Source organism: Schistocerca gregaria, chromosome 3, assembly GCF_023897955.1.
Source record: "Schistocerca gregaria isolate iqSchGreg1 chromosome 3, iqSchGreg1.2, whole genome shotgun sequence".
Lineage (NCBI taxonomy): Eukaryota > Metazoa > Arthropoda > Insecta > Orthoptera > Acrididae > Schistocerca > Schistocerca gregaria.
In genome coordinates, this window is record NC_064922.1 from 932,149,099 (window position 1) to 932,175,177 (window position 26,079).

At 41.9% G+C, this 26,079-nt stretch overlaps 1 long non-coding RNA gene across 1 annotated transcript in view; it reads left to right on the forward strand.

Moving 5' to 3' along the window:
- LOC126355820 (uncharacterized) overlaps positions 1-26,079 on the forward strand; it is a 209,930-nt gene that overhangs the window by 164,200 nt on the left and 19,651 nt on the right. Inside the window, exon 2 of the long non-coding RNA XR_007565539.1 lies at positions 11,886-11,989. This is a non-coding gene — a long non-coding RNA (uncharacterized LOC126355820). The remainder of the gene's footprint in view (positions 1-11,885; positions 11,990-26,079) is intronic.

Genomic DNA, 26,079 nt, shown 5'->3' on the forward strand with positions numbered 1-26,079 from the left:
TTCCTGTGGAGCGTCTGCCCGAATATGCAGTCGGTCCGGACACTCATTCAGCAACCACAGATGCAGTGTCAAGTCAGTTTTGCCCGACGAGGAGAACGTGGCAAGTGCCACAACCCGATTCGCCAGAAACTTCACTCAGTCGAAGAGGAGTCAAAATGAGCCGACACATGGGTCATATTATACGAAGATTGCAAGCAATGGATGCCACTTTGAACATCTGTGTTGACGTAGATACGACTGTGTTCCAGGACCATCAGCTGTTGGTCGCACGCCGTCCATTTCCGCATATATGTTAATGGGACCTTTTTTCCTACATTTCCAGTCAGGGATCCGTACATGCACTTTGTCGATTTTATTGAAGTTTACCCTGCCTAAGGCGCAGAATTTACGCTGAAATGAAGAACATAGCTGGCAAGAGACAGGGTTGGAGATCTGTATGAAGCCAACTTTAGGTCTGATGACCAAAACAACGTACTTAAACGCGGGGCGATTAAAACTACATCGTACATATCAGAGAATGACGTTTGACGTGCCAAGTGCTTACTTTTTTGGTGAGATGTTTTATTTTAGGAATCATGCCTGATTTTAGATAAAACATCATGCATAAGGATTCGTCCCCCAACATTACTGGAACCCAAGATGATTATTATTACAATTCTTCCACGTTTCTGGGAAAATGACGGCCAAAGTTTTCGAGTAACTTTGTCAGCCTCTTATCGAACAAATACTTCGTCCGGGCTGGCATCGCAGCTTCATGATTTCCAGCCCTGTGTTCGAAACGCTATTGTCATTACTGTTTTCCATTTATCTACCCATGGCCGCAGAAGATTACTACAAGAAAGTTTTCCAATGTATGCTGAAATAATGTTCCGCCTATTCGTCCACTAATCGTACATCCGGCAAATGAATTGGAAAAAAATATAATGAAACAGCACGGGCCTGGCTGGCTTCTAGCGGGCCTCCGCGTCTCCCCGAATAAATCACCTGTCATCCCAGTTATCCCTGTCTCTACATTCCTGTGGAGCGTCTGCCCGAATATGCAGTCGCTCCGGACACTAATTCAGCAGTCGTCTGGTGTTTACCACAGATGCAGCGTCAAGTCAGTTTTGCCTGACGAGGAGAACATGGCAAGTGCCACACTCCGATTTGCCAGAAACTTCACTCGGTGGAAGAGGAGTCAAAATAAGCTGACACATGGGTCATGTTACACGTAAATACTCGACGGCTAAAGTTTTCGAGTAACTTTCTGAGCCTTTTAGCGAACAAATACTTAGTCCGGGCTGGCATTGCAGCTTCATACTTTCCAGTCCTGTCTTCGAAACCCTATTGTCGCTACTGTTTTCCATTATCTACTCATCGCCCTAGAAGATTACTACAAGAAAGTTTTCCGGTGTATACTGAAATAAAGTTGCGCTTATTCGCCGCTGGCCGATGTGGCCGAGCGGTTCTAGGTGCTTCAGTCTTGAACCGCGTGACAGCTACGGTCGCAGGTTCGAATCTTGTCTCGGGCATGGATGTGTGTGATGCCCTTAGGTTAGAATATGATAATTATAAAATATTGTAACCTCTGGAAGTATATCACGGTATGTGTGTGTGTGTGTGTGTGTGTGTGTGTGTGTGTGTGTGTGTGTGTGTCAACTTATCACGGGATGATTATTTTGTTTTTATAATTATATTTTTTATGATTTTGGTTGGGGTGGCTTTAAATATCGCGGGCTAGCATGAGACTTTTAATTAACTTATACCGCGATAACACTCGTACTGACATCGGCTGCCCCGAAGTGCGTACGATATAGATATAATATTTTTTTGAAACACAACGTGCGACTCACCGCCTTCTAATAAATAGTTTGCGTGAGCGCTGCTGTTTAGAAAAGAAAATATGCTCATTCTTATGTAAACTGTAATTATTAACACGGGTCTCAGGGGTTGCTGGTTATTTATGTACCAAATATCACAATGATTACCCGAGATATTGTGGAGCTTTTTGAGTATACTGATTTTCAATATTTCTAGTTCATTATTTGCGAGGCAAAGCTGGAAAGAATCTCATCTGCCGTTAGGCGGCCAAAATGAAACATACTGAGCTCATTCAGTGTTATGTCTTTTAGTAAATGAAATTTATCACTACTGTCTTTAACACCGAGATTAACGAAAGATCAAAACTGAGAAGTCTCTCGCATTTACATTTAATATTATTACAGCTAAGTCAATGATACACGCTTTCTAATAACAACTATTAGTATATTTTACTAAATTACAACCAAACTTACATTAAATATTATCCAGCGATACAATGGCAGTCCTCCCTCCATGAGCCATGGACCTTGCCGTTGGTGGGGAGGCTTCCGTGCCTTAGCGATACAGATAGCCGTACCGTAGGTTCAACCACAACGGAGGGGTATCTGTTGAGAGGCCAGACAAACGTGTGGTTCCTGAAGAGGGGCAGCAGCCTCTTCAGTAGTTGCAGGGGCAACAGTCTGGATGATTGACTGATCTGGCCTTGTAACGATAACCAAAACGGCCTTGCTGTGCTGGTACTGCGAACGGCTGAAAGCAAGGGGAAACTACGGCCGTAATTTTTCCCGAGTGAAACATGGACGATAAATAGTTTGAACAACAAAAAATAGAACCTTTCGAAATGTGGTGCTACAGAAGAATGCTGAAGATTAGATGGGTAGATCACATAACTAATGAGGTGGTATTGAATAGGGTTGGGGAGAAGAGGAGTTTGTGGGACAAGTCGACTAGAAGAAGGGATTGGTTAATAGGACATGTTAATAGGGCATCAAGGGATCACAAATTTAGTATTGGAGGGCAGTATGGAGGGTAAAACTCGTAGAGGGAGACCAAGAGATGAATACACTAAGCAGATTCAGAAGGATGTAGGCTGCAGTAGTTACTTGGAGATGAAGAAGCTTGCACAGGATAGAATAGCATGGAAGCTGCATCAAACCAGTCTCAGGACTGAAGACCACAACAACAACAACAAAAATATATGTTTGGAGCACAGCATCGTATGGCAGTGAGACATAGAGTGTGGGAGAACCGGAAAAGAACAGAAACATTTGAGATGTGGTGCTAAAGAACAATGTTGAAAATTAGATGGACTGATAAGGTAAGAGAGGCAAGAAGGGACATCTCTTAAGATATCAGCAAATGACTTCCATGATTCTAGAGGGACCTGTAGATGGTGGAAACTGAACAGAAAGACAGCGATTACGATACATCTACATCTACATCTACATCCATACTCCGCAAGCCACCTGACGGTGTGTGGCGGAGGGTACCCTGAGTACCTCTATCGGTTCTCCCTTCTATTCCAGTCTCGTATTGTACTTTAGAAATATGGTGCTACAGAAGAATACTGAGGATTAGATGGGTAGATCACAATACTAATGAGGAAGTATTCAATAGGACTGGGCAGAAGAGAAGTTTGTGGCACAACTTGACCAGAAATAGGGATCGGTTGGTAGGACATGTTCTGAGGCATCAAGGGGTCACCAACTTAGTATTGGAGGGCATTTTGGAGGGTAAAAATCGTAGAGGAAGACCAAGAGATGACTAGACTACGCAGATTCAGAAGGATGTAGGTTGCAGTGGGTACTGGGAGATGAAGAGGCTTGCACAGGATAGAGTAGCATGGAGAGCTGCATCAAACCAGTCTGAGGACTGAAGACCACAACAACAACACAATGGCAGCCTACCTCTAGAAGAAACCAAACAGGAGAGATTTCCATAAAGCAACAGTCTGTGACCATGTTCATTTTCATTACACAGATAAAAATGTTCCTTTTTTTATATCACATCACTGTTTGTGATTTTTTGTGGTATTATTTAACTTTTGTAATCCTTCTTATACATAGTGCGCACACATACGGTCTTGAAATAATTTATAATGCACAAGTCGCACAACAAAAATGTGGTGTGCGTACTGTGAGACCTTCGGTACACACCATCAGATTATTTGACTTGTCGTTCTAACGAAGTAGGCGAGTGTCAGCAGTATGTTTTGTGGTCTTATCGTGGCGCTTTTATCTTCAGCTGTTAGGTCAGACGATAGAAATGCCACTTACACGCTTAGAGTAGTAGATTGACGGTGACCAACTTTAAACAGAACTTGATTATTTTTCACACATATTTATTAAAATAATAAAAATCGTAGACATTACGTAACTTGATTCTGGATGCTGTTTACTATTGACAATCTGAAGTTCCTTGATCTTGGTGCATTAATCTTATTCTCACATATCTCTGATACTTGACAAACTGGCTATACATTTCTCTTCATAGCTATGTACAGGAATATGATAATCGTATTAGGCGCAGACTGAAACTTGACTATAGACTGGTACAGACTGGTGCAGACTGACTAATCGGACATCTGTTTACTTGTTATAATACCTCGCGCGTTTCGGTATCACTGCGCGAGTGTGATGCGCGAGGAGAAAAGGTTCTACGTCAGCAGCAATCTCATTGGCTGCGTTACATATTAATACGCGGATCGGCGGAAGCAGAATTTGGTCCGTCTCTAAGGCAGCACCATCTCGTAGCGCAGAGGCGGACGAGCGCTGCGCCTGCGCTGTTGTGCTTAGTGGGGCGCGCTCTAGTGGGAAAGTTGTGTAAGCGCCAACTTTCTCCAAATGTCCATTTATGTGACGTACTGTCACAAGTAGCATACACACAAATATTATGTTAAAAAAAATGGTGAAACACACCTGCAGTCTTACGATTGATATGTCACCCCTGCATAACGTAACTTGAAAAGAAACATTAGTGTATAAACCTTCTAAGGCCATGGTAGATACATGGAAAAAATAAAATAAATAAAAATAATGATCGTACTTTAAATAGGAGGCGCGGAACTGAGAGACCGCGTAGCTATCCTCTGTGCGACCACTCCGGCTGAGATTTCAGGCGCTAAAAGGCATCCAAATTACGTAGAAAACCTTGACCGTCGTTTTCTCAGAAACGGTCGAGTGTCTATGGATAAGCAGAGGCGCGGTTTCGCTTATTTTGATTCCTCTTCCACTCAGCACAGTTTCTGGGAAATCAGGTTATGGCGCTTGTCGTGTTCGTCTAATGAGAGTGAAACCCAGATCTTCACATTTGCCACCCAACCGTGTACAAATGGGCAATCTGATGACTTCTGAGGAAATACATGTTCAAAATATGATCATCAGTTCGTAGATCCGCACTTAACTGCTGCTTTATTTCTATGGGGGCTGCCTTGTGATAGCTGGGTGTTGTGTGATGTCCTTAGGTGAGTTAGGTTTAAATAGTTCTACGTTCTAGGGGACTGATGACCATAGATGTTAAGTCCCATAGTGCTCAGAGCCATTTGAACCATTTTTTTCCTATGGGAGTTTGTTTGATGATTTCTTCAGCAGTCGTATATTCTTCACAGATGAAACACCAGAGAGACTCAAGCCAGAAACTAGTGCTCATCAATCTTTTCTCCGGTAGTCAATCTCCCGACTAGTTCTATGCGGCCTGCAACGAATTTCTTTCCTGCTCCTGCCTCTTCATTTCAGAGTAGCACCTGCCCCAAATTCCTCAATTATTTGTGTGATATATTCTAGTCTCTATATTTCCCTATAGCCCCCTCTAGTCTTCTAACGCTTATAGTATCATTCTGCACCTTCTTCTTGTCTATATTTTGCAAATGTTCGGTATCTCGCCGATTCTCTATACACCCTCCTCACTTTTTACCTTACCAGTCCCCCTGATTTTCACCACCCATCTATAGCAAAACATGTCAAACGCTTAGCTTTTCTTCTCCTTCGGTTTCCCCTCAGTCCACGATTCGTTTCCACATAACTCTCGGCCCCAGTCTTCTCAGTAATTTCTCTCTGAATTTACGCCCGATGTTTGGTAGCAGTAAATTGCTTTTGATCGGAAATGTCGTCTTTGCCTTTGCTATTCTGCTTCTTACGTTCTTCTTTCTTCGTCCGTCGTGGGTTATTTTGCTTCCAAAGCAGCAAAATTCTTCAACCTCGCCTACTCCGTGATCACCAGTTTTGATATTAAGTTCATCGTGTATCTAATTTGTCCTACTCCTAATTACTTTCATCTTCCTTCAACTTACTGTCAATCCCTATTATGTACTCATTGCACTGATTGTTCCATTCGACAGCTCCTGTAATTCTTCCTTATTTTCACTGAAGACAACAATGTCACCAGATTTCCTAAAACTGTACTGATCGCCAAATAATAGACCTAAATTTTATTTTACCTTCTTCTATATCTTAGTCTTGTCAGTAACTTACATGTAAGAGATGTGAAGCTGATTGTGACATAGTTATATCACTTATCTGTCTTCCCTATCTTCGACATTTTATAGAGATTTTTCTGAAAGTCTGACAGTGGGTAATGTGTTTCGTGGATTCGACAGACCGATGGCTGGAAGAGGGTGTCCACTTTTACCTTAATTCATAGACTCCTATTGCTCATAACTTTTTTTCCAAATTCAAGCAGTGACTGGCTTATTAGCCACTGACGATATCCCGAAATCACCGTTTTCCCCGATTTTTAAGAGCCTCATTCCATCGTTTCAGTACAACCTTAAGCTGACAAAAAAAAAAAAAGAACGCTGAAGCTTATACTTCGTAAGGTTTCCCTTGCGGAATTCGTCTTAAAACTTGACACTTCGGAAGTGTTGACTTTTCAGTAAAACGTGTGAATACAATCGTTTAACGGTATATTGATAATTATTACTTTATGGACAGTCTGACAGCAGCTGAATGAAACACAATAACAATAAGGTAATAATTATCAATATACCGTAATATTACACGCAACTGAGGAAGACAAGACTACAAAAGTTGAAAATGACAAACATTTAAGTTTATTAAAGCACAGCTACTGACACTGTTAGCGTAGCAGTAGAACAGTATTTGAAACTTCAGTGTTTTTGAAAGTCCCATATATCTCAATCAATTAAAGTTGCTTATCTTGGGTTATAATGATTTTGGGCGTACAGACATAGTACAGTGTCTTATGTAGATTCAGTATTTTTATTTATTGCGTGACAGGTATTTGTTTGTATCTACGTAACTTCGTTATAATTTTAGCAGCTTCGGCCCTTTAGAAAACTTAATATATGTGAATAGTGTCTCGAAGAGACATATGAGGAGCGATGATTATCTATTTTCCGTAGCAGTTACGAATAAAGCAGAATACTGCGAGTGAAATAGACTGTCGTCATTTAGGGCAGTGAACTACCCACAGGTCGTGTTTACTATGTTAGGAACTGCACTGGAATCTATGTGAGGTTCGAATTCGTGAAGAGTTTAATGTTGCTGATATGAAGAATAAATGGGCGGACTGCACCTTTAGGAGTATGTTTCACCAGCCATCCACAGTTACTTCTGGAAATCGTCGCATGTTCATAATACTAAATTAACTCGACTGGTCTATCCCACCCCGCTTTTGAACCAGTGAAATTTTATTTATTGCGTATTCATGTAGACATGCGAACAACGAGAAAACCGAGCATAAACTCCAGAGATCCTACAGCAGTCATTTCAGGTACACACATCTCTGCAGTGACACTGTCCACTGTCAAGCGATATTCATTTGCTTCTAAGTGTCAATACGAACTTCCATCGATAAAAACTGATGTTATTAAAGCATGTTACGTCATTTCAAGTCATTTTGCGGTTTACCGGTCAATAGTTCCGCTTTAACAACGCCTCAAATTACAATTAAGTTTGCGCTGTTAAGCCTATTTCAGTGTCAGAATTTTACGTACCTTTCACATAACAATGTGTGTTGAGAAAGTGATCATGCTGAGGACACTGGTTCTCCTTTACTTTGTGCATTCGTGGTAATACAAAAGCCGTAATTTAACTAACGATATTTTGAAGAAACTGGAGACAAAGATTGAGCGATTTTGCTGTTTGGATTATGTTAATTCACGTTATTGAAGCTAGTGCTCCCGAAGCAATAGACATTTATGAGCAGCTGACAACGACTTCTAGTCGAAATGTTTTACAACTGCGTTATTTCAAGCCAGTCCATCACTCACTCTTTATTGTTGACATTAACTTTACTCCAATCACGGATCACTTTCTTGTTGGTTGACCGTAGTGCTTAATAATTAAAGTTTTCCACCGAGGATATTCTGAATATTAACAGATATAAGGTGTCAACAGAAATAAGCCAATACGCATCAAATTAACTACGTTGATGGAAGATGTTTGCGTATATAACTGCTGCACTGCCTGCCCACAAATCCATCTTGACTAGGAAACATCTACTCAGGATTACTTATTGTTCCAGCTTCTCTTGCTAAGTAAGGGAGCCGGGACACATTGGCCATCAGGTCACGGTGGCCGGTTGATATTTTGTTAAACTGCCGTCAGAATACGTTACCTACCAAGGACGTTGGTAGTAACAATATCGCCGTCCTTCCACAAACACGTCAAAGCAGTTAAACTGTCGAGCGAGAATGCGCACCTGTTTTATGTTTCCTTGTTAGTGAAAGTAAATTTTGCTTACTCAAGTTATTTCGCTGTGCACTCGAAAACTACTCTGTTACCAAAGACGTGCGTACAACAATTAAAGTCCATAGTTTAAGGATTATTTTGACGTTTCTTACAGCGATGAATGTTTAAAACTTTTTCTTGAACGAATTGAAATAATTCCAATATGGCAATAGGGCATCGTGGCCAACGAGTAGGGGCACGTTGGCCAACCTGCTTGACGGTCTTTATGTAAGGAAGTTTTCTTATTTGATAGGTACATTCCTAATCATAGTGTAAATCATATACAACCAAATTTTTACGTAAGCAAATGGTGACTTGCACTGATTTTAATCCAGTAACATATATGCGGCTTTTGATTTCTATTATATATATATATATATATATATATAATATTACTTTCACAGTTGCCTTCGTACGTAATAGATAAAACCTGGTCCTAATGTTGTTGGCTGTGGATTCATTGCTGAAGTTGGACATTCAGTTGCTCAAGAACACAAAGGTAGGCGTGTGCTGTGAAATCATGACCTATTAAAATTGGACGTTTAATCGACCCAGCGCTTGAAGAAATCCGGCCATTTGACTAATGGAAAAAAATAAAACAGAAGACTAACGATAAATGACTTAAGCAATGCTGACGGAAATGACATATGCGTCACAATGTAAACAAGAAGCTTGCACAGACAAAAAAGAAAACTGTTTAAGAGGGATAATGACGTTCTGTGTAAAAAATTATTTTCTATAATATAGCCCATAGTCAAGCTAAATCATATGAAAAAAATCCTCAAATAAAATACAGTACGGAAGTAGGTATTCCTAAGAAGGTTCTTCATTCTGAAGAAGATAGGCTGAGAATGTTCTAAATTCTTAATTACCTTAAATCATTTGCTCACAGAAATCCGGGCGATGAAAGGTTCAATGGACAAGCTGTAAGCGTTGTATACATCCGTTACGTGTTAAAAATGACGTGAAAGATCGTTTTCTAAAAGAATGTTTGAACTGTGAAGATTCTATTGGGTACTGAGACACAGAAAGTAAATGTTCTGGACACACGTTTCTGTCAAACTGCTGTTATAACATTGTCTCCCTCTTCTGTGAATGCTATTTAGTAGTGGTCCCAGACTGATGGCAGCACTCAAGAATCAATCAACTAAGAGTTTTACAGGCCACTTCCTTCGTCGATGAATTACATTTCTTTAACATTCTTCCTATGAGTCTCGGCTTATGAGGTGCGTTTCATAGAGTGTGAGGGATATGATCATTCCACTTTAGGACGTTTGAGATCAGTACTCCTAGGTAGTTAATGTTTACTGGGATTTATCACTAATAATGTAGTCGTACAGTTGTGGATGTCCTCGCCAATTTAGCGATATTCTTGTTTTTCGCATTGGCAACAACATGGAGACACGCTCTCCACATTTTTTTTTTTCAGTTGAGGCTTCTAAACTAAATTTCGGGGTACTTCGTCTTCCGTCCGACGTCTGGTGGTGATCGGCCCTTGCTAGTTGATTTCGAAGAAGCGTGTCACGATTTCCGTACCACAATCCACATTCTGAGCAGCCTGCAGTCTGCTTTTTCTGCCACCCAACTTGTTTTGTCCAGTTGAATAATTTTACCGGTTTTCGTCTCGTTAAGTTTGAAACTGCGAGCTGCACCGATGAGCAAGTTTTGTTTCGTTTTCTCCGTGTAGTCTTCCATAAAATTTGGTATCTCCCTCCCAGGGTTATCATAAATTTCTCTAATTTCCATTGAGTTCTTAGACAGCTTTGATCTCTCTCTCAATTTTTATGTGAGTTCTGTCCATTCAGAGGAGAAAAATAAAAAATTGTTACACTTAGTTTTCACTTTTATTTCGAAATCCCTTAATCATCCTACAACTTTCGCATGCTTACGTGACCCACAAAAGAGAACAAATATATCCTGCATATCTGATCTGTTATTCTCACTGTTCATTGCTGTTATATTTGTTTACGTTCAGGTTAAACTGTCAGCCTTCACCAACCATCTGTCCTCACCGAGTCTTCCTTCAGTTGTACATTCTTATAAACAGCCTCATTATTTGCGAAGAGCCTCATGGTGGTTTCGAGGTTATCCATTAGATCAGTTATACAAATTGTAAACAGTAATTTCCCTATCAAACTTTCTTCGGGTACTCGTGAAGTTACCTTTACATCTGCCGAGTTTTCTCCGTTGAGAACGACGTGTTGAGTTCCGTCCGCTGTGAAGTCCAGAATCCAGCCACAAATCTGGTCCGATACTCGATCAGCTTGAGTTTTTTCCCCGTAATTGGTGGGAGAGCAGAACTGAATCAAATACTTCTTGTATTGTCCGTGGCGCGCTGTCATGGACAAACAGGTCGCGCTGAGTTTCGCAAGATCTCCTTTTTCCAAAGCGATATAGATTTGTATAGAGGTATCACTCGCTCATGGTAATTACTTAAATTGTTTCATCTGATTGTCAGTTTCTTGCTAAATTGTCCCCTTCACGATTCCTCAACAATGAATTGCACTGGTATTTTATCCATGTTGGATCTTGTGAACTCCGCCGCCGTTATGATAGTTGGTGGCAACCAGCTCCTAATATTTTTTAAATGTTTTATTTTAGTGCCATAACCAGTTTAGGGCTACCATGCCCATAATATTCTTGTCTCACAGTAATTTATTTACAATATGTGTGCCGTATCGTATTCAAGAACATACGCACCGAGCTAGAAAACCACAGAGACCATCTACTGGGACGTATTGTGGAGTAGCCCATCTGCTGTCAATCAAATCATCTTGTAACAAAAATATTAGCCACCTGAAGATGGGCATGGTATCTCGAAAACGGTTATGGTACCCAAATAAAATATTTAAAAAGTATTTGTGACAAATTGCGACATTCACCAACCAAATGTACTGTTGCAAAATTCTGAGGGTGTGATTACACTACAGTCCTAGGAAATGAAAATTTTCACAGCAAGTCTCGCCTTTTAACCTTTGCATCTTTTACCTTCAAGAATTTTAAAACATATGCGTGTGAGATGTTCTTGTAATGGTGATAATGAAACTATGATATGTGTACATGTATCGGCGGTCCATAGTGCTGATGTCTCTCATCAAACAGGCTCACATTCGTTCTGCATCAGGGAGGCACAAATTTACCGTGGAAAGGTGTCTTTAGAGGTGTTGAATGTGGCTGACCATTAAGGAGATTTCTTTACCAGTTTTTTTTAAAGCAAATTTCTTTTACTCTTTCATTTTCAGTGATACATATATGGAGCAACTTGCTACGTAGTTTAGGACTTCCATCTTCCAACGGGATAAACCGCACTATGCAATTCATGTTTCTTCCTTCTACCAAGTTTGTCACTCCACCAACCTCTTATGCATCTCTTATGATCATGATTTCATTTCGCAGATCCGCGCCATGGAGGACGAGGAATTAGTGAGAGAAGAGGGCAGCACCGACTCGGCAAGTCCTGATGAGGATTCTACGAAGGACCTACCCTCATCTGAGTCCAGGTGGGTGCGCCTCATCTGTTCCTTGTTCTGTTACTGAGCGCTTGCTATGAACACAATTCTACTTCTTCCTTAATTCTTGCTATGAACACAGTTCTACTCGCTTTCTTATCGTTACAAGTCATAGTCCAATTCTTTTGTACGTCTCTCACTTGCTTGAAGCTAGACTTTAAAGGCACCCGTGACTCCACTAAATGTACAGACATGCTCATAGTGGGGAAGTAGGCCATTAAAACATATCCAGCATGTATTCGAAGATATCGTTCTTGTGAAGCATAACTGGTTCTTCATTGAGACGAAGTAATGAATGCTGTCAATAATGAGATCCCGAGATATCTTCGTCTTTCTATTTTTCGAGGAACACAGTTCTTTACTAGCGGATTCTCGTCAAATTGGGTGCCTGTGGGGTATCGTTCAGTTGTGCAAATTGGATCTGTGATTTCCTGTTGGTAAGGCCACGCTTCGTAATAATTAAAGGTAAGTCGTCTTGTGAAACAGGTTATGTTTAGGGTTTCTCAATGAAATGTTATAGGCCCTCTGCTGTTCTTAATCTTGTAAAATCGATTTAGCAGGCAATCTAAGCAGACCTCTTAGGTTGTTTGCAGATAATGCTGTCGTTTACTACCAAGTAGGGTCATCACAAGAGCAGTGTGATTAGAAAATAATCAACTCATGATACATGTATGGTACGAAAAGTGGCAACTAAGACTATACAAAGTGTGAGGTATCCACGTGGGTACTAAAAGTAGTTAGTCACACAATAAACCTTGCAAATATCAAGGTTGTCGATTCAACTAAATACTTACGGATTACAAAATGTTTCAAATGGCTCTGAGCACTATGGGACTTAACCTCTGAGGTCATCAGTCCCCTATAACGTAGAACTATTTAAACCTAAATAACCTAAGGACATCACACACAGCCATGCCCGAGGCAGGATTCGACCCTGCGACCGTAGCGGTCGCGCGGTTCCAGACGGTAGCGCCTAGAACCGCTCGGCCACCCCGACCGGCTTACGGGTTACAATTACGAACAACTTTAACTGGAATCTTCACACAAAAAATGTTGTGGGAAAGGCAGAACACTTAGCAGATGCAAAAGATCTTGTAAAGGAGTTGACTATACTACGCATGTCCGTCCTCTTCTATAGTACTGCTAAGTGATGTGGTGTGGTGCGGTGTGAGATGCTTATCAGATACGGTTGCTGGGGGACATCCAACGTCTCAAGAACGGCAGCTCGTTTTGTATTATCATGACGTAGGGTAGAATGAGTCACGGATATGATACTTGCGCTGGCGTGGCAATCATAAAAAAAAAGAAAGGCACTTTTCCGTGCATCAAGACCTCGTCACAAAATTTGTATCACCAACTTCCTGCTCCAAATGCGAAAGTATTTTGTAGATTACCATCTACGTGGGAGAAAATTCCATCGTATTGAAATAAGAGAAATCAGTGTTCATTGAACGGAATGGACAGTGTCTTGAAAGGAGGATATAAGATGAACATCAACAAAAGCAAAACGAGGATAATGGAATGTAGTCAAATTAAATCGGGTGATGCTGAGGGAATTAGATTAGGAAATGAGACACTTAAAGTAGTAAAGGAGTTTTGCTATTTAAGAAGTAAAATAACTGATGATGGTCGAAGTAGAGAGGATATTAAATGTAGACTGGCAATGGCCAGGAAAGCGTTTCTGAGGAAGAGAAATTTGTTAACATCGAATATAGATTTATGTATCAGGAAGTTGTTTCTGAAAGTATTTGTTTGGAGTGTAGCCATGTATGGAAGTGAAACATGGACGATAACTAGTTTGGACAAGAAGAGAATAGAAGTTTTCAAAATGTGGTGCTACAGAAGAATGCTGAAGATAAGGTGGATAGATCACGTAACTAATGAAGAGGTATTGAATAGAATATGAGAGAAAAGGAGTTTGTGGCACAACTTGACAAGAAGAAGTGATCGGTTAGTAGGACATGCTTTGAGGCATCAGGGGATCACAAATTTAGCATTGGAGGGCAGCGTTGAGAGTAAAAATCGTAGAGGGAGACCAAGAGATGAATACACTAAGCAGATTCAGAAGGATGTAGGTTGCAGTAGGTACTGGGAGATGAAGAAGCTTGCACAGGATAGAGTAGCATGGAGAGGTGCATCAAACCAGTCTCAGGACTGAAGACAACAACAGCAACATATCAGATTGTTGTTGTTGTTGTTGTCTTCAGTCCTGAGACTGGTTTGATGCAGCTCTCCATGCTACTCTATCCTGTGCAAGCTGCTTCATCTCCCAGTACCTACTGCAACCTACATCCTTCTGAATCTGCTTAGTGTACTCATCTCTCGGTCTCCCTCTACGATTTTTACCCTCCACGCTGCCCTCCAATGCTAAATTTGTGATCCCTTGATGCCTCAAAACATGTCCTACCAACCGATCCCTTCTTCTAGTCAAGTTGTGCCACAAACTTCTCTTCTCCCCAATCCTATTCAATACCTCCTCATTAGTTACGTGATCTATCCACCTTATCTTCAGTATTCTTCTGTAGCACCACATTTCGAAAGCTTCTATTCTCTTCTTGTCCAAACTAGTTATCGTCCATGTTTCACTTCCATACATGGCTACACTCCAAACAAATACTTTCAGAAACGACTTCCTGATACATAGATCTATATTCGATGTTAACAAATTTCTCTTCTTCAGAAACGCTTTCCTTGCCATTGCCAGTCTACATTTTATATCCTCTCTACTTCGACCATCATCAGTTATTTTACTTCCTAAATAGCAAAACTCCTTTACTACTTGAAGTGTCTCATTTCCTAATCTAATTCCCGCAGCATCACCCGATTTAATTTGACTACATTCCATTATCCTCGTTTTGCTTTTGTTAATGTTCATCTTATATCCTCCTTTCAAGACACTGTCCATTCCGTTCAACTGCTCTTCCAAGTCCTTTGCCGTCTCTGACAGAATTACAATGTCATCGGCGAACCTCAAAGTTTTTACTTCGTCTCCATGAATTTTAATACCTACTCCAAATTTTTCTTTTGTTTCCTTTACTGCTTGCTCAATATACAGATTGAATAACATCGGGGAGAGGCTACAACCCTGTCTCACTCCTTTCCCAACCACTGCTTCCCTTTCATGCCCCTCGACTCTTATTACTGCCATCTGGTTTCTGTACAAATTATAAATAGCCTTTCGCTCCCTGTATTTTACCCCTGCCACCTTTAGAATTTGAAAAAGAGTATTCCAGTCAACATTGTCAAAAGCTTTCTCTAAGTCTACAAATGCTAGAAACGTAGGTTTGCCTTTTCTTAATCTTTCTTCTAAAATAAGTCGTAAGGTCAGTATTGCCTCACGTGTTCCAACATTTCGACGGAATCCAAACTGATCCTCCCCGAGGTCTGCATCTACCAGTTTTTCCATTCGTCTGTAAAGAATTCGCGTTAGTATTTTGCAGCCGTGGCTTATTAAACTGATAGTTCGGTAATTTCCACATCTGTCAGCACCTGCTTTCTTTGGGATTGGAATTATTATATTCTTCTTGAAGTCTGAGGGTATTTCGCCTGTCTCATACATCTTGCTCACCAGCTGGTAGAGTTTTGTCATGACTGGCTCTCCCAAGGCCGTCAGTAGTTCTAATGGAATGTTGTCTACTCCGGGGGCCTTGTTTCGACTCAGGTCTTTCAGTGCTCTGTCAAACTCTACACGCAGTATCGTATCTCCCATTTTGTCTTCATCTACATCCTCTTCTATTTCCATAATATTGTTCTCAAGTACATCGCCCTTGTATAAACCTTCTATATACTCCTTCCACCTTTCTACCTTCCCTTCTTTGCTTAGAACTGGGCTGCCATCTGAGCTCTTGATATTCATACACGTGGTTCTCTTCTCTCCAAAGGTCTCTTTAATTTTCCTGTAGGCAGTATCTATCTTACCCCTAGTGAGATAAGCTTCTACATCCTTACATTTGTCCTCTAGCCATCCCTGTTTAGCCATTTTGCACTTCCTGTCGATCTCATTTTTGAGACGTTTGTATTCCTTTTTGCCTGCTTCATTTACTGCATTTTTATATTTTCTCCTTTCATCAATTAAATTCAATATTTCTTCTGTTACCCAAGGATTTCTAGCAGCCCTCGTCTTTGTACCTACTTTATCCTCTGCTGCCTTCACTACTACATCCCTCAGAGCTACCCATTCTTCTTCTACTGTATTTCTTTCCCCTATTCCTGTCAATTGTTCCCTTATGCTCTCTCTGAAACTCTGTACAACCTCTGGTTCTTTCAGTTTATCCAGGTCCCATCTCCTTAATTTCCCACATTTTTGCAGTTTCTTCAGTTTTAATCTACAGGTCATAACCAATAGATTGTGGTCAGAGTCCACATCTGCCCCTGGAAATGTCTTACAGCTTAAAACCTGGTTCCTAAATCTCTGTCTTACCATTATATAATCTATCTGATACCTTTTAGTATCTCCAGGGTTCTTCCACGTATACAACCTTCTTTCATGATTCTTAAACCAAGTGTTAGCTATGATTAAGTTGTGCTCTGTGCAAAATTCTACTAGGCGGCTTCCTCTTTCATTTCTTAGCCCCAATCCATAATCACCTACTATGTTTCCTTCTCTCCCTTTTCCTACACTCGAATTCCAGTCACCCATTACTATTAAATTTTCGTCTCCCTTCACTATCTGAATAATTTCTTTTATTTCATCGTACATTTCTTCAATTTCTTCATCATCTGCAGAGCTAGTTGGCATATAAACTTGTACTACTGTAGTAGATGTGGGCTTCGTATCTATCTTGGCCACAATAATGCGTTCACTATGCTGTTTGTAGTAGCTTACCCGCATTCCTATTTTCCTATTCATTATTAAACCTACTCCTGCATTACCCCTATTTGATTTTGTGTTTATAACCCTGTATTCACCTGACCAGAAGTCTTGTTCCTCCTGCCACCGAACTTCACTAATTCCCACTATATCTAACTTTAACCTATCCATTTCCCTTTTTAAATTTTCTAACCTACCTGCCCGATTAAGGGATCTGACATTCCACGCTCCGATCCGTAGAACGCCAGTTTTCTTTCTCCTGATAACGACATCCTCCTGAGTAGTCCCCGCCCGGAGATCCGAATGGGGGACTATTTTACCTCCGGAATATTTTACCCAAGAGGATGCCATCATCATTTAATCATACAGTAAAGCTGCATGTCCTCGGGAAAAATTACGGCTGTAGTTTCCCCTTGCTTTCAGCCGTTCGCAGTACCAGCACAGCAAGGCCGTTTTGGTTAATGTTGCAAGGCCAGATCAGTCAATCATCCAGACTGTTGCCCCTGCAACTACTGAAAAGGCTGCTGCCCTTCTTCAGGAACCACACGTTTGTCTGGCCTCTCAACAGATACCCCTCCGTTATGGTTGCACCTATGGTACGGCCATCTGTATCGCTGAGGCACGCAAGCCTCCCCACCAACGGCAAGGTCCATGGTTCATGGGGTAGTTGTCGAAAAATAATGTAGAAGTCGTTGTATGAACTTTCTGCCAAACATTTAAGTGTGAATTGTGGAGTAGACATACACTCTAAGATAAAGTAAACGGGAGGACGACGGTTCAAACCAGCGTCTGGCCATCGTGATTTAGGTTTTCCGTAATTTCCCTGAATCGATTCAGGCAAATGTTCCTTCGAAAGGGCACGCGGACTTCCTTCCCCATCCTTCCCTAATCCTGTGGGACTGATGATCACTGTTTGCTCCTCACCCCCATACCGACCATCAAACTAAACGACGCACCATGAAGGAGTTGTCTGAATGTGATGCGCATCTTCAGAGAAGCAAATGATTACAATTTCAGAGGAATTGAATGATTTGAGCAAGAGCTTCACGAATAGATCACGTCAATGACGCGTTGTTTGATTTCTGATCGAGGCAGTTATTTAGTTTGGCACTGATTTATAAGGTTGCTGGATGTTCTTCTGAGGGGTATCGTCCGCAATTCTGTTCAACTGGCGCCTTAGATCGTAAAAAATTGATCTCCTTGGAGGGTAGGGCCCATAATCCTCCCAAATTTCGCAATCGGGAATAGAACCGGAAACCTTGCTGCCCGTGCTGGCTCATCTCGAAACAGGACTTGTCACTGAAGAGAGTTCTATTCCAGGCAATGAGATTCCAGGCTGAATGTGCCCGACACCATTGCAAACACACTTGTTGGTGCGCAGAGGTCAATGGAGGTCGGCGCAAGAGTCACCGTGAACTGAGCCCCGTCACTGTAAGCCACTTCTTAGCGCTCCTTCTGTTCACCGAAGCACCGGTCGCTCGTCGGATAGATGACAATGGCAAATCCGAGGCTCCGAGAACCTCTGTGGACGATTGCTCGGTCCTCACCTTCTCTCGGTCCCTAGGTCGACGGCCGCCTCCTCAACGCTGCATTCGGCCATGGTTTACTCATTTCTGGCAACTTCGTCAAATAGTGGCATCGCTCCTATTCAAAGGTCGAGCGATTTGCCGGTTACTCTAACTGGTTTCTTTGAGCCCAACTACACGGTCTGTTTGCAGTAATTTTAGGGTTTGCAGCCGGATCCCATCAACATTCTGACACGATACTTGGGCCCAGAGACGTCCAGCCATCCGCAGGTGAGTATACGAGGTACTGAAGAGACCTGATGCGGTCATGGTATTTATAGCGAATTCAGCGCGTGCCAATCGTACTGGCCGTATACGGCGCATACGTTAGGTGATGACATGCGCGAGGCAGCCAAGTTGTGAGTGCTGCCCTCAGTGGTGAAGTAAGAACAAAGCAATCGCTGAGTATCGCCTAAGAATGTCGATTCCGTTGAGACCGCTAAATTTTAATAACTGGATTACAATTTTTATCCACTTAAAAGCCGTTATTACGATTCACTAAATTGTCAGAAAGACGTGTTTCTACGGGTTCTTTAATTGCAGAGTCCCAGAAGCTGGAAACGGTGCTAAAATTCTTTTGTTATTGTATTCCATTGAATGTCCCATGGAAATGCAATGTTCTGACACTGCTGATTTTAAAGGTTGCCACAGACGGGTGTGACTTTCGTGTTCTACACAGCGTTTCTGGACCGTTCGTGTCGCTTTACCTATACAGGGTGTTACAAAAAGGTACGGCCAAACTTTCAGAAAACATTCCTCACACACAAATAAAGAAAAGATGTAATGTGGACTTGTGTCCGGAAACGCTTGATTTCCATGTTAGAGCTCATTTTATTATTTCTCTTCAAATCACATTAATCGTGGAATGGAAACACACAGCAACAGGACGTACCAGCGTGACTTCAAACACTTTGTTACAAGTAATGTTCAAAATGTCCTCCGTTAGCAAGGATACATGGATCTTCCCTCCGTCGCATGGAATCCCTGATGCGCTGATGCAGCCCTGGATAATGGCGTATTGTATCACAGCCGTCCACAATACGAGCACGAAGAGTCTCTATATTTGGTACCGGGGTTGTGTAGACAAGAGCTTTCAAATGCCCCCATAAATGAAAGTCAAGAGGGTTGAGGTCAGGAGACCGTGGAGGCCATGGAATTGGTCCGCCTCTACCAATCCATCGGCCACCGAATCTGTTGTTGAGAAGCGTACGAACACTTCGACTGAAATGTGCAGGAACTCCATCGTGCATGAAAGGCACATGTTCTAGCAGCACAGGTAGAGTATCCCGTATGAAATCCTGATAACGTGCTCCATTGAGCGTAGGTGGAAGAAAATGGGGCCCAATCAAGACATCACCAACATTACCTGCCCAAACGTTCACAGAAAATCTGTATTGATGACGTGATTGCACAACTGCGTGCGGATTCTCGTCAGCCCATACGTGTTGATTGTGAAAATTTACAATTTGATCACGTTGGAATGAAGCCTCATCCGTAAAGAAAACACTTGCACTGAAATGAGGATTGACACTTTGTTGGATGAACCATTCGCAGAAGTATACCCGTGGAGGCCAATCAGCTGCTGATAGTGCCTGCACACACTGTACATGGTACGGAAACAACTGGTTCTCCCGTAGCACTCTCCATACAGTGACGTGGTCAACGTTACTTTGTACAGCAGCAACGTCACTGACGCTGACATTAGGGTTATCGTCAACTGCACGAAGAATTGTCTCGTCCATTACAGGTGTCCTCGTCGTTCTAGGTCTTCCCCAGTCGCGAGTCATAGGCTGGAATGTTCCGTGCTCCCTAAGACGCCGATCAATTGCTTCGAACGTTTTCCTGTCGGGACACCTTCGTTCTCGAAATCTGTCTCGATACAAACGTACCGCGCCGTACCGTAGAACACGAAAGTCACTCCCGTCTGCGGCAACCTTTAAAATCAGCAGTGGCAGAACATTGCATTTCCATGGGACATTCAATGGAATAGGACAACACCAAAATTTTAGCACCTGTTTCCAGCTTCTGGGACTGTGTAATTAAAGAATCCGTGGAAATAGTTCTTGCTGGTAATTTAATGAATCGTGACAGAGGCTTCCACATTGATAAAAATTGGAATCCTATTATTAAAATGATGTGGTCACAACGTATTCGACGTGCTCGGTCGATACTCAGCGATTACTTTGTTCGTACTTCACCACTGAGAGCAGCGCACACAACTTGGCTGCCTCGCGCATGTCACCTCCTCACGCATGCGCCGCAAACCGCCAGTTCGATTCGCACGCGCGGATTTTGCTATAAATACCACGACTGCATCAGGTCTCTCCAGTACTTCGTCTACTCACCTGAGGATGGCCGGACGTCTCTGGGCCGAAATATCGTGCCACAATGTTGATGGGATCCGGCTGCAGACCTGGAAATTACTGGAAGAAGAAATACGCTGGGAAAATTTCAGAAGTTACACGGTCTGTCCCAAATGCTGTCATCTGTATATATTGCTCACGCTCCTTTCTGCAAGGCGTTGTTATTGTCCTATTGAGTAAATTCTCAAAATCTTTATGCGCTGGTTGCAAGTCCTGTGTTTATTATTCTTGCTAGATACCCGATGAAACTGCGTACAGCATGACACACACATACATACACCGGCCGCCAAAGTTTACAGTTTTGCATTTTCCTTCGATACCCGCATTAATATCAATTTGTCAGTTTTCATAACCGTCCGTGGTGCGTGCTATGAAGTCCTTGGCGTCGTTAAGGTAGTCTCTGCTCAGTTTTCCTCCACTCCTTCGCTCTGCAATCTCCCTTTCTATTACGCATTCCAGTAACTTGTTTTCATTCGCATGACTGGGAAAATAATATACGTAATTGCTTCATAGTATTCATAATTTTTGGTTCTGAATCTACACACTGATCAACATATTCCGTTCTACAAAATTACTGGTTCCAGTTCCAACAAATTACTGGAGTCTTGAGTATTTTCCCCTACACATTACTGTCAATAAGTGACATGTAATAAATTGATCTTTTAGGTTTTAGGTTTTGTTTGCCTGCAGCTTCCGCCTCCTTCAGTCCTAGTGCAGGCAGTACCTACCCTCATGATCTCTCACAGCGTCTAGACACGATTTTCCCATTTGAGTTACATCAGCAGAAATTTCCCTACAGAATGATATTTGCGCTATTCGGGTTCATTTAGATGTTCCATTTTTCCTACGTGACGTTCCAGGCAATTCCGCGAATATTCTTTCAGCAGGATGGAATGCATTCCTGCCTCCACCATCCTGATCACAGCATGTTGTACCAGAAATGAAACACTCGAATTACGTTACGTGTTGTATTCCGCATGTAATTAATTGAATGTAAGTTGCCCGCAAAAGGTTTTTGCACCACCCCCACTTTTTCGTAGTTTTTATTTATTTTATCGGAAATCGCTTTCTCACTGAAGAGTGATTCCAAGCTTAGACTGTGTGCACTGTGTCACTTCACGACAATGAGAGTTGCCAGCACTATGAGTTGCCTGGCGAACTGGTGTTCAACCGCAGCGTTGTCTTCGATCAGTGAGCCGTTATCGTGAGACCTGAAAGATTGGCTCATATATCAGCATCAGCTGATGACTGTCTGCTACAAAGTGTGGTTCGTAGAGACCCCAAGGAGAATGTAGTCGAACTGTGCGCTGCATTGTAGCGACATCTGAGAGGACTGTATTAATCAGTACGCAATCGTGTCTACAGGATCAGTTTAGCTGAGGGAGCTCATTGCGAACAGCAGGTGTAGTTCAGAGGACTTGGGTACACGAAGAAGGTGAATAGGGGACCACCTAGAAAGAAACTGGACCACCGATGTCTGGTTCTCTTCACCGGTAGGTCTATATTTCTTTGTTTAGTAGGTGTGGCACCTTCAACTTAATATATAGCTCTTATTTTATTTGCAGTCGATCCCAGCGTTACATTACACTATCTTACTTCCTTCCCTACGATACCAGATGATCTTATGGATACGGTTAGTTGATGTGCTGTCGCCGGTCACACCACAAGCAGGAACCGACGTTCACCATACGTAAGTCAATTTCTTGTGCCGACATCTATAATCATTACCTGATATAAACATGATCACCAAATATCATAGACGGACCTGAAGGCAGTTCGATGTAGCCATGATATTAACTGCATATAAAATAAAACCAATAAATACGGTTGAAGGTGTACATAAAGATATAGTAGCAGGTGTCGCCCCATAATCAATCGGAAGATGGAGGTGCGGAGAAATGTAGAATTTGTCTGTCGGCTTATATGGAATAATTTGTTTCCGATGTGTCTATATGGTATCCTATTCTGAACAAGAGAACAACAGAAGTAATGGAGTAACCTTCATAATAACAGGGGAACAGAAACTGTAATATGGTGCAACTATAAAAATGATAGGATGATGTCCACCAGATTTCAAGATCAACCTCTTAATATCACAGTCTTCACGTTAACGCTCCAACCACCGATTCTGAAGAGGACATAGTTGACCAGTTCTATTGAGATTTGCAAAAATTACTGTTGTTGACAAAAATAATTGTGTTAAAAGTTAGACACTGGAACGCCAAAATGGCGAATCAAATTGTAGACCGTTTAATAACAAGATCTGGCCTTGATACAACAAATAAAGCAGGTTCTTAGAATTGTGCCAAGATTATTCGCGGGTTATTACTAACAAACTGTACCAACAATTCAAGCGTCCATTATACACTTAGACATCGCCAGACGGCCAATACCGGAATCAAACTGATGGACGATTTTGTAATCAGACGTATAAGAGTGCAGTCCACCCATCTACAACTAGTCTTGCAGCTGATCGCAGATCATATCGCGAGAGCTTAACTCCACAGTTCCGGTTGAAATTGGGGAAAGTAGCCACAACTGTTCCATCTTACAGATATGACTATAAGAGCGTATCTTCTGATGACACACGAGAAGTGAGAAACAGATTTATTTCATTACAGCTAGAAGGTGGTAAAGCACAAGAGCTGTGGAGATATGATTATGTGATAGCGGAACAAACACTGGTAGCAGTTACTTCTGTTAAATATCTGGGAGTATGCGTGCGGAACTATTTCAAATGGAATGATCATATAAAATTAATTGTTGGTAAGGCGGGTACCAGGTTGAGATTCATTGGGAGAGTCCTTAGAAAATGTAGTCCATCAACAAAGGAGGTGGCTTACAAAACACTCGTTCGACCTATACTTGAGTATTGCTCATCAGTGTGGGATCCGTACCAGATCGGGTTGACGGAGGAGATAGAGAAGATCCAAAGAAGAGCGGCGCGTTTCGTCACAGGGTTATTTGATAAGCGTGATAGCGTTACGGAGATGTTTAGCAAACTCAAGTGGCAGACTCTGCAAAAGAGGCGCTCTGCATAGCGGTGTAGCTTGCTGTCCAGGTTTCGAGAGGGTGCGTTTCTGGGTGAGGTATCGAATATATTGCTTCCCCCTACTTATACCTCCCGTGGAGATCACGAATGTAAAATTAGAGAGATTCGAGGGCGCACGGAGGCTTTCAGACAGTCGTTCTTCCCGCGGACCATACGCGACTCGAACAGAAAAGGGAGTAAATGACAGTGGCACGGAGTATGAATGTAGACGTAGACAGAAGTAGCGTAGTTGTCCAGAAGGCAGCAGAAACACACAGTCTCCGAAAAAAACACATGGTTATTAGCAAAGGCATTTCAAATTGCAGAAGAACGAAGGAAAGCGAAATTCAAAAGGAATAGATTACATTCAATGCAGAGTTTCGTAATTTAGCTAGAAGAGGCGTGAATATCTTCTTAAATTAACAGTAAAAATACGTTGAAGAGAATAACAGAGTGGGGAACACAGGGGATCATTACAAGAAAATTAGAGGCATAAAAAGAAAATAAATGGCAAAAAGTGGGATGATAAAACACAGAAATGGTAACTAATACATTTTTATCAAAATTTTTGTGTAAGCTAGCGGTGGCACTTCGAGTTGGAGTGTTTCGAGTTCCTTTGACACGCCACGAGAGGATGCGACTTCCACATGCGTCGCCTTTGAAGACCATTCGCAAGCATGATGCGGCGGAAGGCGGGCATAAGTTGTACGTTGGACTCAGAGAGTCTGCTAGCAGCCGGGAACACAATAAGGTTGCCCAGGGCAGTGGCGGTTGCTAAAATGGAAAGGCGGCAGATTTTCCTACTTATAGCTGATGGTGGCAAATATAAAGACGTCGACTCCTTCGTGACATTTCTGTATCTGGTTACATGGGGAATCCAGGTCTTAATTCTGCCACGAAAGTCAAATACACCTCAGTACTTCACTGAGGTGTATTTGAGGTGGGGACCATATGGCAGTTATTATCATCATACAGGTGTATAGACTCGGATCAGATGATGAGTAGGCTGAAGTTTAAGATACTGGGCAGGAAGAGTACATAGGCAAAGATGTGGTATGCAGAAGTACTAGGAAATGAAGAGAAACGGATGAAGTTCTCTGAGGCTGTAGGTACTGCGAAATGAATTGCTCAGTGGGCAGTTCAGTTGAAGGGGAATGAATGTTTCTAAAACGGACGGTCACGGAAGTTGGAAAGAAAAAAAACATTGGTGCATGGAAGGTGACTGCAAAGAAATCATGGGTAACAGGAGAAGTACTTCACTTGATCCACGAAAGAAGTAAGAACAAAGAGGTTTAGGGCAATTCAGAAAGACAAGTCACATGGGAATTAAATAAGTAGGAGAAGGGGGACATAGCCATTAGTGGCACATATTATTTCTGCAGGTTACATACATTCAGAGGCAGGCATATATTAAGAGGCAAATTAGTGCCCTCTCCCCTTAAACTACTGTTATTCTGATTTATGAGCCCTTTGGGGTTAATTTATTACCTCTGGTGATAATCAGTCGTCAGAAACTCCCCATCCTCCTCCCTCACCCCCACTGAAAAGGGATGCTCATTCTGAGACAATTTTTGTCACCCACTCCTCAATTCAGTTCTGAGCCACTTTTCACCCTGCACCTTCCGCTCTACAATATCCTTAGCCCTCGTCCTAGGAAATCCGCAGACCCCTACTCCTTCTCTTCTCTCCCAGTTCCCCCTACTCTCATCACCCACTTCTCCTCCAAATCTCAATTGTGGATTGGCGGGAAAAAGTATGTGTTGATCTGCTAGACAGGAAATGGGTGGCAAATTCATGCAATTTATCGTTTATTTATTTAAACGTTAATTAAATTGGTGGTTAAAGTGGAGTTGTGGTGCTCTTTATTTGAGCAGTAAAATAGCCCACTCGTATGATGTCACAACTGGGATATCAGAAATTTCTGGAAATAGTCCCTTTGCACTACCCTATCAAATTAATTGTTTGACAGTTTACAAGAGACAAGGTAGGGGAACAAGTTGTCGAAAGTGTACGTCAAATGATGGCTTCTTTGTCAGAAAACGTATTTTAAACGTTCCAAAATCACACACATACATTTTTCAACTCAGTTAATTAACATTACGGTATATTGACAAATGTTACTTATGGACCGTCTGACAGCAACTGAATAAAACACAATTTTAGTGCCATATGCGTTTCGCCTTTATTTTCTGCAAGGCATCATCAGTGGCCTGGAATATGTACATTTGTTAACTATTTTATTTACATTTTTGTCACTGTCCCTAGAGGTTATAAACAGTTCTGGTGGTTGGTATTTCCTATTAAGTAGTAAT